General features: G+C 43.6%; 1 protein-coding gene across 8 annotated transcripts in view; it reads left to right on the plus strand.

Moving 5' to 3' along the window:
- ETV6 (ETS variant transcription factor 6) overlaps window positions 1-19,392 on the plus strand; it is a 138,663-nt gene that overhangs the window by 27,079 nt on the left and 92,192 nt on the right. The gene's annotated exons all lie outside the window — the stretch shown is intronic.

A 19,392-nucleotide genomic window follows, 5' to 3' on the forward strand; every position in this document is an offset into this window, starting at 1 on the left:
TACCCCCTCTTCCCAAACGCACCTGCCATGCTTCTGTGTCCCTATACGTGGCACGGCCGTGCAGGGGTGATGGTGAGAGGGAGCTGGGCCACTTTACTTGGCTCTGCCACTGGCCAGAGAGTTGAACTTGGACACATGCTACGCTTGTTTTTGCACTAATAAGGTGGGTGTAAGATGTGGGTGTCCTTTGGAAGGCACTGTGTGGAGAAGGAGGCAGTGCTGCTGATGTGATGCGTTGTGACTGGCTGCGCATGTGTGCCTGAAACCCACCCAGGACTCCCAAAACCTAATTGCTGTAAAAAGGGATGTTTTGCTAAGAGCTCCCGCTTTCTCACAGCTGTAGAGAAAATGAAAGCGCGCAGGCTGAAGCGCCTGGTTGTCCTTCTGTTGGCTGGGCATGCGGGGCAATTCCATGTGCCTGGCCTCATCCCAGCCCAGGTCTTGCCGGCGCAGTCTCCCAGAGTTTCTAATACAGGGTTTGCCTTGTGGCAGAGTCCCCTTGTTCTGTGGGTAGATGGGGACAAAGAGACTCCTCTCCCTTGTAGCCTAAACCATCCTGTGAACTTACTTACCGCTGGCACATGGTTCGGTTTAGGAGCTGTATGGCTGACGTGCCGTTCCTGTCTGCCTGTAGGCTGGCTTTCAGGTTCGGTAATTGAAATTATCCCCTAGTAGCTCTAATCAGCAGGTTCATTGCCATGATGTATTTTGTGATCCCAGTGTTGCTCGGACTGACCTGCTGCCACCTGTCTGCTGGCTTGATTGGGCAGAGTTACTGCCCGGGGTCAGGAGGTCTTCCCTTCAAACCCGGGCTCCTCTGCCTCTCCAGCTATTATGCATGTACTCTGTATGTTAATGTTCATCACCCTCTTTCACAAGCTTTGCAACATCTGCTCAGCTCAATTTTCATCCCCCTGCTAGCTGGCGAGGAAGTGACTGTGCTTTCCAAAAGGGCAGGGGAAGGAAAGGAGGAAAAGAGCTAAAGCAAATGGGCTTGTGAGCCTGGTGGTGCAAAGCATCTCTTCTTTCAGGCCCTCTCTTTTGTACTAAATTTAACTGTTGTTGTGAATGAGCAGGCTTGTGCTCTGCAGCAGTGTGTAGTCTGTAAACCATCTCTGTTTCCTGCTGATTTCATGTTTTGCTAGGAAGGACGCAGCGCAGGACTTGAGACAGGATTAAGCAACAAGCATGGGCGTTAGTGGAATGACTACAGTGAGAGACAGGCTTGTTCTCTCTCTCAGCTCTGTCCAAAGGGAGGTAGCTGTGACCTGTCATGTAACAACAGGCTTTTCCTTCAGTGCTGGAGCTCTTCTCTTGTGCCACACTTTATTTGCCTCCCAAAATTGCTTGGTGCTGAACATTTATTAAGAGAACCATGATCAGATGTTTGCAGTTTGACAGAAGCAGCTGACACTGGTTTAAAACAAAATATGTTGTAATATTTCCTCCATAGAGCCACTGATGAGAAACTTTGGACAAGATTTTTACTTGACAAAATTCTGCTTTGACACAGTTGAGAGAGGCAGGAGACTTCTCCCATGGCTTTTCATTACAAATTACATCATCATACAAGCAGCGTCTTCTGCGTCTTGAGAATCTGTCTGCCCCTGCTGCTGATTCCCCACCTGCAATCTTAACTTACCGTGGGTGACATTAGACACACTTCAGCAGCGGCAGGCTGTGAAGAGAAGTGTGAACAGCCATACCTCTGTTAAAGAGATTAAGAACAGTCAAAGTTTGTTTAATCCGTGGTTCAATACTTTTAAAGGATGAAACCATGTCCAAGTTGTCTGGAAGCCCGTTTCCTGCATAAACCTTGAAGAAAATGAGGCCAAGGTTCAGGTAGACTTGGTGTATTTATAATGGTGAAGGAGATCTGTGTAAGTAAGCATCAGTGTAAGTAAAATTTAACTGAAGAAATAATTTGTTCTTTTTCCTGTAAGATTCCCCCTCCCATTGGCTTCAGAGGTCTTTGAATAAAAAATTTTATTTCTGAATTATAGCTGAATGACAGCAACGAAACAGTGTATAACATCTACTGTTTGTACATCATCCTTAAAGTGCTGATATATCCCACGGAATAATCAGCTATGGATATTTTTTTATATAGACCTGGAGTTTTATGAAGACTGAGATGGTATTTTGGCCAAAGTTTGTACAGATTCAGCACAGAATCATAACCTCAAGTGCAGTGCAAAGCAGAGAGGATCCACATGGCCTTACCCCTTCTGTTCTCAAAGCTCAGTCAGGCCCTGCTCCTCAGCCATCAAAGCTTATTTAGGCTTTTGCCATCTACACTGGCGTGGCAAGTAACAGTTAGCATGGACAACTACAGTGTTATGTATAGGTTTAGAAATTAGGCCCGACTTTCTGGGTGCTGATGATTTACCTACTCATGGCCTAGATTTGGTGTCAGTGTGTATAAGAGAAGAAAGGTTTTTTTTTCCCCTCATTCTCTGAAGCAACAGTCTGTGAAATTGATAGGTGGAAAAAGATACAAAGAAAAAGATAGGCAAATAGTCATGTGGATGCTAGTGTTCTTTAATGATACAAACTGCCCATGTAAATCTGTGTCGGGGAACAAAGCACTTGCACCTGGGATTACCCTCATCGCTGTACAAGTTAGCTACTAGGAGTTTAGGAATAATCTGTGGATATGGGGAAGGGGGAGGTGGATATTTTAAAGGTATACATAATATGTGAAAACACAGATTGTATCACTTGTGCTAGAGTTTTTGGAGTTGGGGTGTGTGGTGTGGGGTTTTTTGTTGTTGGTTTTGAATAAGACTGCATGCCTTAAATAGCATCCTTTATTAGAAAAAAAAACATCTTGAGAGATTGACCACTAAAGATCTGTCCTTGCTGCTCTGGCAGTATACCTTGTAACTCGAGTTTCCCCAGTACTCTCTCTCCTGTTTGTATGCACATCCTTCCCTCCACTAGAGTGTTGCTTTCTCCTTGAGCTTAAGTGGTTGAAACTCCTTGTCGCCAAAGCTCAAGTTAGGAAAATAGTGGAGTGAGCAATCCTTGTTACATTAACTCTGCAGTTGCTGGTGCAGTCACTGTGTGTAGCTAATCAAATGCCTCTGTTTAACCTGAGGGTCACTTTTGCTTGGGTTTGAGCCCCCAGCGGCTTGAGGTAAGCCCCTGGACTTTGTTCTGGAGGCAGATAAAGAGCACTCATGCATTCCCTTCTGCCTAGTCTGCTTCGGGGTTGTAACTGCTTCGGGGTTGTAACTCGTGGTGGCAGGGTGGTAAGGAACAGCAGTTAAATCCCTGCAATTGTTTACTAAACCCTGAGCTTTGACTAAACGGGAATTTGTGGTCCAGTATAAAGTGAAATGAAGAGATTACAATTGACTCCCATTAACTAACACAGTCGTAAAACTTAACCAGCCAATATTTGCTTCAGGATCACTGCTTTGGGTGATCTTCCTAAGCTGATACACCACTTTTGAGACCTACAGCATGCCATATGTTTGGTGCAGGATCTGCTAGTGTCTGTTCTAATGCATACTGAGATCAGTTAGTTTGAATTAATACAAGACAAAAAACCCTCTAGAATGGGGGTGGCTTTGTCTAAGTAATGTTTCAGGTGCAGCTGGTGTTAATGGATCCACACCAACCAAAAGAAATCTCCCAATTTTGTTTTAATCAGAAGGACTAATTTTGCTAGGGTGTGAGGGTGGAATAAAATGTTTTTCTTTTAGAAGAAAAGACTGCATTCTTCACTCTTAATAGACATCTCTAGGTATTCCCAATAGTGAACACACACATACTTTGGTCTCTGTGCTCTAGAACTTGCTGGGGTATTTGGATTTGCAGTTGTTGTGTCTGAAGTCTGCACATCTAGCGCCCCTAGAACTTTGTGTTTCCGTAGAGAGAGGGAAAAACCCCACCACCTTTAACAAAAAAGATGTTTATGCTTTTTTCTGACTTCCATAGCTTTTATAGTTAAACCTTGAAGGTAAGAGTCTGCTACTTCTACAGACCGGGGAGCTTGTGGTGTTTCCTTCCACTTGCTCTCATGGGTCTCTTGCATTTCCTTTCCATCCTCATCAGTGAGATCTGATTCTTTTCTGTGTTCTCTGCTGTATCTGGGGCTGTCAGTGTTTCCCATTTTTCTTTTCTCCCATGTGCTAGAGAATTTGTGCCCCTAAATTCTCACCTGTCTCTTAGTAACAGGCTTCCTCATTCTCTCCCCAAACTAGGAGCTCTGTGTACATCTAAAAATCATTTCTGTTTTGCTAAGGGTGCTATATGCATCTTCCAACAGGATTGATGCATTTTTTTTGTCAGCTGTTCTGTTAATTATGGGCTTAGCTATGGCAAGGGGTATTGTCATGCTGCAATGTATCACAGACTATGTCACCAGCCAGCTATTGCAAGTAATAGGAGCAGGTAGTTCTGCTCACTAAAGATACCAGTATCTCTATTTCCCAGTTTTGCAATTTCCAGTGTTCAGCAAAACCTGTAGTTCCCTGTGTCAGTAGGAATGTGCATGCTTGCTCACAGTTTTTGTAAGATTAGTTCATGCAGCGTGAGAGATTAAGATCGTGCATTTATTTTTACATACTTGCAGGTTGAGGTGAGTATTAGTACCATAAATTTTGACATTAAAGTTGCAATGGCGATACGTAACGATATGCATATATAACCTAAGTGTAAGGTGCACACATCTGCACAAGTGTTGAAAGACAGCAGGGCTTTGCCTGGGAGCCTGTCCACTCTTCCACCTACATCAGCTAATCCAACAGAAGGTTTTAGGCTTCCATACAAACCAGGCTACTCTGCTTTTAAATGTGTTAGTAGCTTTAGCATTTCCAGTCTGGGGGCCTTTGATCGTTGTGTTTCTATTGCTGGGATTCCAGTCTGGATGGGATAGAAAGAGGAGAAGCTTTTGGGGTAAATAAATAAATACAGTTTTCTGTGGCAGCTCACAAAGTTATGTAATTTTAGCACTGGATTAGCAGGCAGGAGACAAGTGGAGTCGTTGCTGGTTGCAAGATGAATGCAGTTTCTTGCATGGATATCATCCCTTCGTGCATACAATGTGCACTGTTCTGTCTAATTCAGATTGGATTCTCCTGGTGTGAAGAACCATGCTTGCCATCAGTGGGATGTCTGTATGTCTGAGCCTAAAAGCATCTCAAAGATGCATGCTGTAGTGGAGGAGTCTGTCTAGGATGGCTGCATTATGCCCATGAAGTCTGATCCACACAAGTTTTAAGCATCCACCCTGTTATGAGGGATCCTTTCTCACACTGCGATGTGGTTATGTATGTAGATATTACTATTGAACCCCTCTGTGGTGGCCGCAGAGGCAGCTGGACCAGCTCAGAGAGCTTACAGCCTTAGTGGATGGTGTTTCTGTGGGGCTCACAGGATCCGGAGGGCTGGCTGTTCTCATTTAAACTGGTTTTGAGGGCTCCCAAACAGCTGCCTTTCTAATGTAACTAGAACCTGGTGAATGATTTTTTTGCTTGCAGGTGTGTAAGCAGCGGTGCCCATTCACTTGTTGTGCAGTGAGCTTGTAAATCCCTCATAAATTGTTTGTAAATCGCTTTGGGATCCTTCTGGCTGACAGACAGATCCTGTATAAGCACATCACCCAGCCCTGCTGAGGCAGCCCTGCAAAGCCCAAGCCTTCAGGAGCAAAACCAGTTGCCAAAGAGACAGGTGTGTCAGCTCAAAGTGGCCCATGAGGAGCAGCTGTAAGCTCGAACTTTGCCCATTTATTTGCTCAAGGTTTTATCTCATCCTTCTATACAGCCCAGTGAAAATGAATATTTACCATGTCAGTTAAACCTGGGCCATCAGAGTGGCAGGCTCTGTGTGTGCTAGGTGGCCTCATGGGTGAGAGAGCTGAGCAATATGTGAGTGTTGGAGGGGAAGGCTGTGCTTTCTGTGCCACTGGAGAACATCAGGACACCTGAGTAAACAGTGGGCACCCGGGGCTGTGTGGGTAGGGTGACGGGTTTGGTACACTCAATTGATTCCCCCTCTGCCCCCCCCCCCCCCCCCCCCCCCCCCAGTTTTTTTTCCACATGCCCATAGCATTTTCGTTGTGACATTAGAGCAAGACAAGAGTGCTCCGAACAGAAAGCTAAACTGGCATGTTATTTTTCATTTTGCCTCAGGATTTTGAATGTGGATAGCGAAATTAATATCAAAACAGAAATTTCTTCTGAATCGAAGACCAAATGTTCCACTTGGAAAGTGTAGCAGCACAGTGTGCTGCTGCGCTTGAGATAAGTTATTCTGAAAAAAACCCCCAACAAACCGCAACATTAAAAAAACCCCTATGTAGTAATTGAAAGGGCTATTTTTGGTGCAATGTTTTGATTTCTAGCAAGATTGTGTATATTGAGGGAAATGTTTACTATAAAATTTGTTACCACTTCTGGTCTTCAGATCCCTGGCAGTGGACTTATAGCTAGGCAGTTGCAATTATTGAATTTTTTTTTGTCTAGTGTCTTGAAGAAGGGTAAAGCAGCATAATTTTCTAGGATTAGGAACTGTTTGGTGTTGGTGGTAAGGCATCCGTACCCACATACAATAGCCTAGACTTTGTTGGGAATTAGGCATGTTTACATAGGGGAAGTGGCATGACCTAATATGCAGGGAGCCAGGTGGATACTCGGAAGACCTGCTTTCTGTCCCCGGCTCTGCCTAGCTTGAGCAGTTTGACTGTTCTGTGCCTCAGTTTCTTATTTTATCTGCTGCATAATTTATCTGTTTAGATGTTAAACACTTTGAAACAGGACTGCCTCTCACTGTTCAAAACAACTATTCTACTTCAACACAGTCTTAATGAGCATAAACAACCATGGTCTTTGGATATTCAAATTAAATTTAGGAAGATTCTGGTTAATTTTTGATTTTTCAACTGTATTACCAAGGGTTGACCTTTGGACCTATATAACCAAACTTTTTCCTTATTTGCTTTCTGTTATTCTGCCTTTCGAAGGACTTTGTGGAAGAGAAAGCAGCATAAAAATCACACAACCGGTTTGGCAGGTCCTGTATAAACAGGAGAAATGCCAGGAAAAGTCTCATGTCTTTGTTGCCAGCTTTTAAAAAAAAAAAAAAAAAAAAAAAAAAAATCTGGTTAATTTTCCCCTAATGAAAATCTTAGCCATTGCTATGTGTGAGCAGGACTGTGGGGAAGGGCATGTGGTGGAAGGGGCTGGGGGATGCTTGCTAGAAGGAACATGTGTGTCCTCAAATGCTGGGAATGTTCGTATTCTTGGGCAATTGTCCCAGTCACCTTCTTGGCTGTAGGAACAGAAGAAGTGTTCTGTCATGCTTCTTGTAAGCAGGTTTGGTTTTTTTCTTTTTTTTCTTCCCCATCTCCTCTGACAGTCTCACAGCTCAGCTCGAGTGTTAAACACACCCTGCTTGATTAGATGGGGGTGATTGATGCCCCCCTGTTTTGCTTTGCCTGTGCCAGCAGAAAGCTGTGCTGGTTTTTAAGGCTGTTTAGCAGTGAGTTGGGTCGGCTAAGGAGACCTGCCTTCCTAACTGGATCCGTGCTGTTGCATAACCATGGGAAGGGTTGGAGTGCCTCTGTCCTGATTCTTGTGGCAGAGGAGGGACGTGTTTCTGGAACGGGTTCACAGGTTTCTTCTGATGCAGGCCATCTCTGCAACCACTTGAGTCAAAAGATTTCAGTCAATGCTTTGACAAGGAGGAGCGTTAGAAATCAGTAGTGCTCATGGGGAGGGTATTTAAAATCAAAGCTAAAATGCAGAGTGAAATGATGCCTTCTCAGAGCTTTTGCACAATGTCCATGTCATTTTACTTCTCTCTTGTAGTTCATCCGTTTCCAGAGCAGCACCATAACCCCAGAAACATGGCCATGCTTGTAGAGGGTCAAAATGGGATTTAGGCAACTTGGTGTTTCTTCCTGCACTGCTGTTCCTAATTGTAAAATAGGATTCAAAAAGATTCTTCCTCTGGTGCTTCTCTATCTTGACTATTTTGGCTTTGACCTCTGCAGGGCTGTCCTCTGCTCAGTGTTTCTGTGATGCCTTGGACAATGGCCCCGTGGTTCAGTCTGCCTCTGAGTGCTATCACTGTATAAATGTCAAGTCCTAACAGTTGGGTTCAGATCCCGGTAGAGTTCTTAGGAAAGGATATTATTTTCTAAGGTGTCGAAGTAGGTTTTTCCTCAGCCCCTGTGCTCCTGATGGGCTAACCACCAAATCTACATATGTTTTGGTCCCTCTACTTGTAAAGGTGAGTATAATAACGCTGCTTCTTATTGCAGGAAAGTGGTAAATGTATTATAGGACATATTTAAGTGCTGTAATAATGTGGACTGTGGACAAGCCTTCAGATTGAGTCAAAATGGGCCCAGGACCAGCACTTTACTCTTTTTCTTAAAGATGGCTGCAATTTACTCCATTTTAGCTGGCTTAGTTCCCAAGCTTGTCGCTAATGTAGTAAGGCAGTATTTGTAGCTCATAAGCAGTCTTATGGTAAGGGTGGAGTGGCTGTCACTCAGTGTCCATTCAGTAGTGAACCCACAATGCTTAGCTGTGAACACAAGCCAAAGATAACCAGAGTGAAACTTCAGCACTTCTGCCAGGAGCAACATCATAACCAATGCTTCGGGATTATGAGCTAAAACAAAATAATAATTTGAGGAAGAACAAAAAGTGATGCAGAGGTTGAAAGGAACAATTAAAACAATTGGGGAACTTAACAAACAGGAAAAGCTATGGCAGGAGAGCAGCTAAACTGAGATTTTTGTGTTTAGCCATCCCACGGCTTGACAGGCCTGTGGGCTCAGTGTTATCCCATTGCCCTGTTGGCTGTGGTAATGCTAGAGCTTGTTTTGGAGAGTCAGTAGCAGGTCTGGGAACAGACTCCTGTCCTTCTCACCATTTCTCTTCAAATATCTTCTGCGGAGCTTGTTTTTTCCTGTGCTTTGTGGTATGGCATCTGTCACCCAGCCCCATACAGCAGCACTATGCAGGGGGTGATCCACTTCTTGTTCCCCTTCTGAGTGCTGGGAGTGCCACTGGAATTTCCAGACTGAAGGAATAAGGGCTGTGTGGGATGTACCCTGTCACACGGACAGGTTGTACCTGGAAGGCATCTCTTGTTTTCAGAGCAGTTGGGAAAGGATTGCTAATAGCTCTCCTTACACAACAGAATATTCACCCGCTTAGTTCATTACTTATTAGCTCCAGGCAGGGACATTGCAGATTTGTTAATGGTAATGGCCAAATCATTAGAGTGTGCAGCATTAATGGAGGAGAAAGCACTTAATAAAGAGCCATCACTCGACCCTGTCATTGTCCCTGGAATATAGACCATATTGTCAAATTCAGGCTCTGCTGTCCTGTCACCTACCCCTTCTTAAAAGGATGGCTTGTTCAGGAGCTTCAGCTTCTTTTCAAACACATGTGAAAGCTCATCTTTTCTTCTTTTGAATCAGATATGCTGTACCATGCCCAGCTGTTTCTCTACAAACATATTTGAAAGGTCTCCTTAAAGTTCTCCCAGTCCTGATGGTTCTGTGCTGGAAGGACCATGTTTTAGTGGAAATAAAAGATTTTGCTGTGCCTCAAGCTATGCCTGTGTCTGATGCATTGATCAGCAAAAGGTTCAGTTTCTTCTAGTTTGCATTCTCATACCCATAGACTGCTGACTGGAGGGACCTTCCGAAAGCTGCTAAATAGCTTGTTAAATAAATTGTAAAAAATTACATGATTCTTGTACAGGTTGACCTGTCTGCAGATTGTATTTCTTTTGATGTAACCCAGCTTCCTGCAGTGGTCTCCCATTGCATCTTAATGTTTTAATCACAGCTTCTCATTAGCTTATCCTTCTGCAATATATCTTCCATGTTATCTTCCCTTTCCTCTGTTTTTATTTCCTTTTGGCTGTTGAGCTGTATCTGTCATATCTCTCTTTGTCCCTGTAGTTCCTTTATTCCTTCCTTATAAGCTAGACCTTCTGACTCTTCTAAAACTTGTCTATCTTGCATATATAGATTTGTATGTGTGTGTATATATATATATCTGAGGCAGAATGAAGAGCTTGCAAATGTGCAGGATGCAATATTCTAAGTGAAATCCTACCAGCTGTTTTTTATATACTCTCCTTTGTCAGCTAGAATTTCCTTTTTAGTCACACTGATCTCATGTTGTTCATGTTAAAGTACGTGGCTGGGTTAGGCAAAAGACGGTGGGAGAGGAAGATTGTAATTTGGCGTTTCTTCCACGTCCAGCTTCTGTACAGTAGACAAGGTCAGTGCAAGCGTGGGCCTTTTTAGGAACTCCCTCTGCATTTAGTATGCTGGGAGTCAAATAATGTGAATTCTTCTGATATTTTATAGTGGCAAACATCCATCACTGCTTTTTTCTGGACTAGCTTATTAATACAGTCTTTGAGATGGGTGTTTTATTTGGCTGTCTTTCTCTCTTTGTGGATTCTGTTCACTCTTCCTGAGCACCCAAGTGGATCTGCCCATTTTTTCACCAACATCCCTTATTATAGCTGTCCTCTTCCTGGGCTGGCCTAGATTCCCTCTGGAAAGTTGCCTTTACCTACTTAGAGGTGGTGTCGAACAAGGGGATATAGCACACTCCCTGGCGTGCTGTGTATGCTGGGTTACTTTTGCACTACTTGAACCTTTAGGTGCAGCAACTGTAAGGTGTAGGGTTAGACCTCGTCATGGCACCCCAAGGTTTCTCTGTGCATTTAGTATGTCCTTTTTCATGGAAAGTCTGCCAGAAGTCTGAAGTGTGATGAAAAGCTGTCATGAAAATGTGGTGGTGTTGTGTATGCCAATAGTGTTTTGCCGGTGAGGAAAGTTGTAAAGATGTCAACCTCGCAGGGTTAAACTGTTGCTTCACAGGATAAGTAGGTACACCAGTTCTCTGGTCTGAAATGGTCTTCCAATGCCAGAACCCAAGCCTGCGATCAGGGTTGTCTTCTCAGTGCCTCCAATACTGGTTAACTTTTCTTCGTAGAGGAGAGACGTTCTCATGCCTACCAGGGTAGGCACCTACGTCATCAAACATAAACAACTTTTTCCCAGTTTATTATAGTCACTGATTTTTGGGTGTGCCTGTATTTTCAAATAGTAACAGATATGAGATGATTATGGCATATCATGATGCAATTTGTTTCCAAACAGGCATATATACACACTGTTCACCCTCAGGTTCAAACTGATTTCATGTAGATAAGGAGAGAAAGCAAACTTAAGTGACTGAACTGGAGAAGATAAAGATTGAGGCCCGTATGTGGACTTTACTTCCACTAATTGGGACCAGAATCGTTGTTTTAAAAAAATCACTGGAGAACTTTGCAGGTATAGATGAGAGCAGATTCCAGCCGTGCCATGGGACCGAGAAGGGTAATTTCTTATATTTTTAAATTGTATTTTTAAAAAGTGTATTTCAGAGTGTTGTAGCTCTTCAGGAATTTTGTTTCCATCAGTGAGTGAGGATTAAAAGAAGCTATGACTTCTATGTGAATTACTCTCCCATGATTTTTCCACTCCGTGATGGTCACATAGATAATCCATGGTAGTGAATGAGTTGACCTCATCCATGTGACAGTTCTGACCTGTCGTTCATGCTATGGAAATATTTGATATCCCCTGTTGTGAAGGATCCTGTTCACAGTAATTGTAGCTTCAGTAAAAATACTCAGGAAGCAACACTCATCCCTTGTAAAAAGACCAGAAATGATGCTTGTCCTGGAAATGTGTTTTAATACATAGTAGCATTGCAGCTTGCCAGTAAAGTGGCAGTTCCTTAATACAGCTGAGTGAAAATGCTTGAGCTGCCATGCCAGTCCTGAGAAGCTGCAGAGTAGCTCCAGGATTCTCCTTTCCCATAACACGTGAGAGGGCAGCTCGCTGTACACCATGTTTTCCCTTAGTCTTCCCATCTCAGTTTCATGGCCTCCAGAAATTTTGTGCTGAAATGGATGCATGACTCCAATTACGGATGTTCAGGGTGTGAATTTCCACACATACAGGCAGGGTTGTACGACCATCGTATGTTACAGGATGAGGCTCACCAGCACTCCCTCTTTTAGAAAAGAGAATGTGAAAAAGATGCAGTGAAATACCTCTGACATGCAGATATCTAAGCCTGGAAAGTCCTTCTCTCTTGCCCTCCCTGCTGCTTACTCATTGGCCACAGTACTTCAAAGCCTCATGTGTTTTATTCCAGCTGTGCAATAAACTCTCTTGAGCCTTCTGTGATGCTTTGTGCTAAGCAAGTGTGCTAACAAAATCATGATGTAGGTGCAAAAGGGATTGTCCTGTGGATCAGAGCAGGCTAACCTTTCTCTGTGCCCTGCTTAAACAGAGGTCAGTAGCAAGTTTTCGGGAGGAATGTTGCAGTGACAACCCCATAATGTGAATTTTGGAATTGCATGTGGAAAGGAGCTGGGGGCAGATAGTTTTTTAACATCAGGCAGCTGAATCCATGGTTGACTTCTGCCTTGAAGTAGTAGGTCAGGGGGTCAAGTCCCAGCTTTACTGCGTCTTCTTGGAGCCTTGCTGCAGAAGGGCGAGTGGAAGGGGCTCCCACTTCAAATAGATAACGCTTTACTCCCGTTTTGGAGTGCGATGATTCCACTTCCAAGTTCTGAACCAGAATCTGCGTCCCATATATGAATCTGCCTCCCATATATATTTTGTGCTGCCTAGCTGGGATATCTATGGATAACATTCTTTATTATTCATATAAATGACTAATCCTTTCATGAATCTCATTAAGCTTTTTGCCTTAGTATTATCTTGTAGTTTTACCTGATATAATCTTCCCACAGCCTGTTTCTACTCTCTATTCCCCTATATTAGCAGTGACCTCAGCAAAGAAATACTTTTTGAGTATGTGGTTCAGCTAGTTTTTTTGCTTCATTTATATTTGCTAATTTGAGATATTTGCAGTGCTTAGACAATAATGCAACCGTATCATGGCATTTTCAACAACATTGACCTCTGCAAGCTGCCTTTTCACAACACTTGAGTGCATCAATATTGCTGTCTGTACGACTTTAATTTAATTAGAACAGTGGCTGTAGTCATTTTGGGAGAAGCATGAACTTCCCCACTGTCTCCTTTACCCTTCCCTTTTGTAATGAACTGTTGCACCTCTGTGGGTTTTTTTTTTTTATTTGCTTGAGTAAGGATTCAGATGTGAGAGGGTAGCCATCTCCTGCCCCTCTGCTGGGAGGTTCGTCAGAAGCAGGCTGAAGGGAGGAGGCAGGGAGGAACTGAACTTCACAAAATCACTAAGGTCACCGAGACAATCTCTGCTCTCTGTGCGCAGGAAATGAGATGTTAATCTTTTCCCAGTGCTGCTTTGCATAAGGTCCATTCCAGAGAGCTGTGTTTGTTTTAATTTCTCTAATTACTGATAGTGTGCTGATTATGCTGCTATAGATTTGACGTGAATTGCTATATTAATGGGATCAAAAATGAGAAGTCTGCCATGGAAATTAAGAAGATGACAGCAACTGGGGGAAGGGAGGGAAGTGGAGAGTTTAATTCATACCCTGGTGCTGCAGAGCTCTACTTTGCTTTTTCTGGAGCCTGATCCTTTGTCCCTGGCAGAAGTTGGAGTACACAAGCTGTAACATTGACCAAAATCCCAAAATGTTGTAATTGTATAGCTGGTGCCATACTGTCTCTTAAGGGCTCTGATTTCCCCCCTCTTCCCTATGTTAGGCCCTGTAGCTCATCTCATAGTGGTCTCTTGGACTTTTGTATCCAGCTATAGTGTTGCATACAAAACACCGGTGAACACTGCATATGTCTTCCTTCCCTTTCCTCTTCCCCTCACTTGCTTCCCTAATGGTTAAGTAACTTGAATCTCCTGCTGTTTTCCCCATGCTACTCTGCGGCTGGTTTGCTGGCATTGCCCTGCTGAGTGCCCAGACATGCAGTACCTTCTGAATCCTTCCTGCAAGCACCTCATTCCTCCCCCAACAACCCTTTTCTCTGAGGCCATTTTTTCTCCTCTACCATACCCAAGGTGCCTACTTCTAGGAGGATCCACAGTAGCAAAAACAGACCTTCCCAGGCTCACCCTAGCTCCTGGTCCTTTGGCTTGTCTTTCCACTTTCCCTGCCTCGGTGTGGATGCTGAAAGAGAAAGCCCTGGTCCCGTATCCTTGCAGAGCTGAACATCCTCCGTGATTTGGGGTTTATGGTGCTTGTGCCCAGAACACCAGCTTTTATGGTCCTGAGAGCTACAACCATATGTTTCAAACCTGGATTTACACAAGCCAAGGGTATGTTACTCAGGGTTTTTAAGCCTAGGGCTTCCCCAGAAATCTAAGAGGGCACCAGAATATCTGCATGCTTGCTAGTGCTGCCATCTCTGAGTGCCCGTCCCCTAGGCGAGAAGTTGGAGCAGGGTGATGGGATGATACCCGGGGAGCTGGAAGCTTCTCTTAAAGAAGTGTCCTGCTACCACTGTCTTGCGAAGTAAGCAAGGACAGCCTGTGAGGACATGACAGGTAACTTTCTCCTCTTTTACTTCTAACTGTTGGCTTCCTGATAGTTACCACAGCACAAATCGCTGTATCTCCACCTTGCGGTAATGCCTGCTTCTCTGGGGAGTAGGGGGACTCTGGGCTGTTTGGAGAAGCAAAGATGAACAGCAAATGCAACAAGACAGGCGCAGAGTGGCACACGTACGCCAGTAGCCTGGGGGGCAAATGCATGTCAGCTTTCACTCCCAGTTTAATTTTGCCCTGTGTAGTATCATTACATGCAGTATAGGAGTAAGTTTTTACACAGTGGTAAGAGTCAGCTGCCTTTTCTGTCCAGTGCAGGGTATTTCCAGACCATGTTGGCTGTTCCGGTTTCCTGGAAACTGCTGCATAGATAATGCCTTTCTTTGCTTTATCAATTAAAAAAAGTCATTTTAGTATACCACCTATCCAACTACTGAAGTAGTCTTGTCATTGGGACATGAGGGCTTGCTTAGCATGCTTTCTTACATATTTTCTTTTCATTTCTGCAAAAACATGTATGTTCTTTGTGCCTGTCAGCTGAGTGAAGTTAGTAAAGGGACAAAAAGACTATTAAACTGCAAGCTGGAGAACATTCATGATGAAGGCTGCTGTTTTGGAGTTTAGAAGGGCGTAACTTTAGCAAAAGTGTGAAGCTGTTTTTCCTTGCAGCCTCACTTATCCTCAACTGCTAGGCTTTTTTTAAAAGGTGACTACAAATTTAATTTAGCAATTTTGAATTTTATTATTATTATTATTTTAGCAATATGAATTATTTGTGTTCCTGACAGAATTTGCTACCTGTTGGTAGATTTTGTCTGTAAAGGACCTACCCCAATTCTTCAAACTGAAATCACTGTGTGCTTTGATGGCTTTGGGTGTCTAGGCAGCTGTTATGTACACTCCTACTAGTCAGTCATGATCAATATAGCTTTTGAGTTACCTTCCTTTTTCAGACAGGACGGTTTGATCTAAGGCTTTCTCAGCACCTGGATATTTAGTACTATTTTCTAGTACAAAGAGAGCAAAACCATAGCTTGTCTTGATTTTTAACCATGTGTTTCAATCTGTCTCTGCTAGATCGGGCAGGTAAAAGCACGACCCACTCTCAGCAGACCTGCTTGGTTGTCTAGGTGGCACTGTTGGAGCACCAGCCACTAGAGTAAACCCCAAGAAGGGTCCCCATAAAAGTTGACTTAATGCATCTCTTCAATCACTGTAGTCAAGGTGAATCTTCATGGTGAAACTGTGAGCTGAAGAAACCTTTAAAAAATGATGACAGCAAGCAATATGCCAAGTGTTTTAGCCACCTCATTGTGGCTACTGGCAAAATACTAGGGAGCTGCTATTTTGAAGTTGCATATAGATGGCAGTTGTTTAGGGCTGAGCGTTTGGTCACTTGTGGGTTTAAATGTTTATGGAGTCTGCTGGCCGGTGGCGAATCTGGAATGTGGTAATGCCAAGCTCTTTCCTAGCACTCATCACCAATAATCTCAAAGGACCACACCAAATGTGTATTGGTTTAGTCTCTTTTACCAGTAGAGTAGGCTACAGCAAGGCTGTTTGCTCAAGTACACACAAGGTTCATACTGGTTCTACTACCAGCACTACCTATCCTTACTCCCAAGCTGTTGCTTGAACAATCTTACCATTGAACCATCTACTCTTGGCCTTAATGCAAAGGGAAATATTAAACTGACTGGTTAGGAAACCCTTCAGAAAAACTCCTAGTAGCGGAGTATCTAGTTGCATAACCTTAGAAGCATGAGATACCAGCCATGTTTTTGTTTGATGGATCCCACAGAGAGAAGCACTAGGCAGTTCTGGAGTTGTGAAGATTAAAGCACGTCTGTTCTCAGTGGTGTGAGCACAACAGGTACTTCCTGGAAGTGTGACTCTCAAAAAGCCTGGAGGAGCAAATGTGACCTTGTGCATTCACACAATGTAGGCTGGGAGTTGCTTGTGGCTGAAGCACAAAGCTATAGTAGGTTGCAGGACTGGACTGATGTTTGCAGTTCTGCTTCCAGCCATGTCACTGACTCATGCTGCAAACAGGGCTGAAGCTCATTTTTCCACAAGCCCTGTGCCTTGACCTCCCAGTGCCATTCCACACCTTTTGGAAATCTGGCCAGGACAGTTACAAGGGCTGCTGTTTCAGGATGCCCTTGTTAAATGCATTGCCCTTGAGAGACACATGCTGTCCTTTTTCAAGACAGCTTAACTCTGAAATTACTTAGCACGTTTGAGCTTTGCTCGTTCTGTAACTCAAGTTGTCCGTGTGTCTAATAAAAGGAAAAAGACTTACCTAATGTCTGTGAATTGCTTTGATATTTGGGTTAAAGGTGCTGGAAGAAAATGCAGGATTAGTAAGAGAGGGCATTTCAAAGGCACCAGTAAGTGTTGGATAGCTAACTCCGTTTTGTGCCTTGTAAAATGTGTTCTGGAAATATTACCAATTCACACATTACTGTGGTCATTAAATTATGTGGAAAAAGTAACTGCATTTCCACAACTTCTTTTTAGTTTTTACTGTCCTGTTCTTACGAATACTAGGAAACAATGAATTAAATGTCTTTATTTATAACAGTAAATCTCAATGAAGCTGTTGTGGTATAAATGAGGTTACCGTATGCCTTTAGGAGGTTTATCAGTATGGAGCGAAATGCAGCAGGTACTGCAAGCGTAATGTCTTAGTTTGATACAGCACCTCCTGGGTGGTGGGGGGAGTGCATGGGGTTCTGGATTTAATTTTGTCTTCAGCTTGCACTTTCCTCTTGCTGTTGGCCAGTGAGAAGGCCCTTTGAAGCCACTTAGCCCTTGTCTTTGCAGCGGTGATTCAGAATTTCTGTGAGGATGGAATGTGACCTGAGGTTGGACTGTATCCTGTGTTCTTCAGCAGGGAGGAAAAGGACTTCAGGTCTCCCATCTATCCTCTAGTGCCTGTTTGCAGAGGCAGGCATCTGTGTGGCTATGTTTCAGAAGTGTTCCTCTTTTTATAAATATCTCATTCAATAAGCAAAATGAGCAGCTGCAGTGTGGTTCGATTATCTGAGCTGTGGATCGCAGCAGGAAATGCTAGGAAGTGGCTGGTCTCCTTGCGAATCGCTGAATATGGACCAGTGGCGAGAAGGTGCAAATGGGCAGCGAGACTGGGGAATGGGCAGAGCGCACTGCGCCTTGCAGGAATGCGAAGCACAGAGTCAGCCGTTTTGGGTCAGGGAAGGAGTTGCGTAAGTTGAAAGCAGAATAATGTTTTGTAGCTCCACAGGTGCATCTTTCACCACACCTCCGTGAACATCCCTGTTTATTAACTAAGAAAAACTAAATTCATATGAGCGAATGGGTTGCTGTTGCCTGGACAGTGATGAGTAGAAAGAAACTGAGTGGACGCAGTAAGATGTTAAAGAGCTTTGTGGGAGACTGGAACATAAGATTGAACAATTTCTGGGTAACAAGTACTGAGCTGAAAGCCACGGAGGCTGTACTCACAGAAAAAACATAGCGATGGTGGAGTGAACCAGGCCTGTCTTCCTACTCTGTCTAAACCCAGAATTGTTAGAACAGTTTATTCTCCACATGCCGTCCGTCAGTCTTCTCTGCAATGACTGTCAGCAGTGGCGGAGAGGTGGGACTCCAGACGTTGAGGCAAAACTTCTGGTTCTGTGTGAGCTCCTCAGCAGCAAGCTGATAGCAGCACCTTGCGCCAGAATGAACTGGCTTTCTAGGTGCTCTGTATCCTATTTCTTTTTGGACATGTTGTCTAGTCTGCCTGAAGAGTTTTCTGCTTTGGTACATTTAGTTATTATTTACTCGTGTTGTACAAACCTCTTTCCCTTTGCTGGCAGTGAGGGTGCTTATGTTCTGCAGGTGCCTCTATCAGCCTTAGTCTAGTTCCCTGCCACACAGCCGTGATAATGTTGTGGTTTGTAATGGAAGTAATTACCTTCTCTTGCTCCAGCACCAAATTTGTCTTTTCCATTTGCCAGAGATCAGGGTCAGGGTGGGGAGCTGCACACGTACTTTCTTGAAAATGCTAAGAAATGAAGGTTAGCACTTTTTGCTTCTCTATGTATGTATGTATGTGGCTGTTCGCACTGCCATCATTAAATGTCAGCAGCACAGTTTTGGGGAATAGCATGCATTGCCTTCCAGGAAGGATAGTGATTTTTTTTATGCTCCTGTAAAATTGTGACTATGTTTATTTACAAAGGGTATAATTTGTGCTGTGATTGGAGTACAGGCCTAGAATAGGGAAGAATTTTCCCATCAAATCAGGTGAAATTTCAGTCTTAAATTTCTTGGCAGGCATTTTCAGAAATAAAAACGTTAACAGTGACAATTATGAAACTAATGCAACATTCACAAATTGCCCTTTAACTCTATTTGACTGTCCTTGCGTAGCTGCTTTCCGTATGCTGACTTATTTGGTTGCAAGTTAAACTACTTCAAAGAAAGTGCTAGTAACTAGTTTAGGCAAGGAAAAGAAAGTACTACATTACTCGATGGTAAACAGAGTAGTTTTTAGCGATAGAGTAGGGTTTTCTGCAGCAAAGACAAAACTAATGTCTTTACTCCTTCATAGCATTTTCAAGTGTTAAATAGTTAATAAACATGCTCAGATCATGACTGATATGTTAGCTTAAGATTAAGTGGTTTTGACACTTTCTGTAACAGTACTCGTGCATGTATCATGGAGTTGCTGTCAGATTTTCACAGACATAAAACCCTGAGAGTCTCCCCACTTATGTGTCACTTCCCTTTCCTTCCGTCAAATTTCTGAGAAGGCCCTTGGAAACTTCATGGACCTACCTTTAGAAAATCAAACCCGTCACCCTAAGAGCTGTTGGGCCCCTGGCTGCAACACCGGGCAGCACGTCGCCTGCGCAGCACTTGC

Source organism: Accipiter gentilis, chromosome 18 (assembly GCF_929443795.1).
Source record: "Accipiter gentilis chromosome 18, bAccGen1.1, whole genome shotgun sequence".
Taxonomy (NCBI): Eukaryota; Metazoa; Chordata; class Aves; order Accipitriformes; family Accipitridae; genus Astur; species Astur gentilis.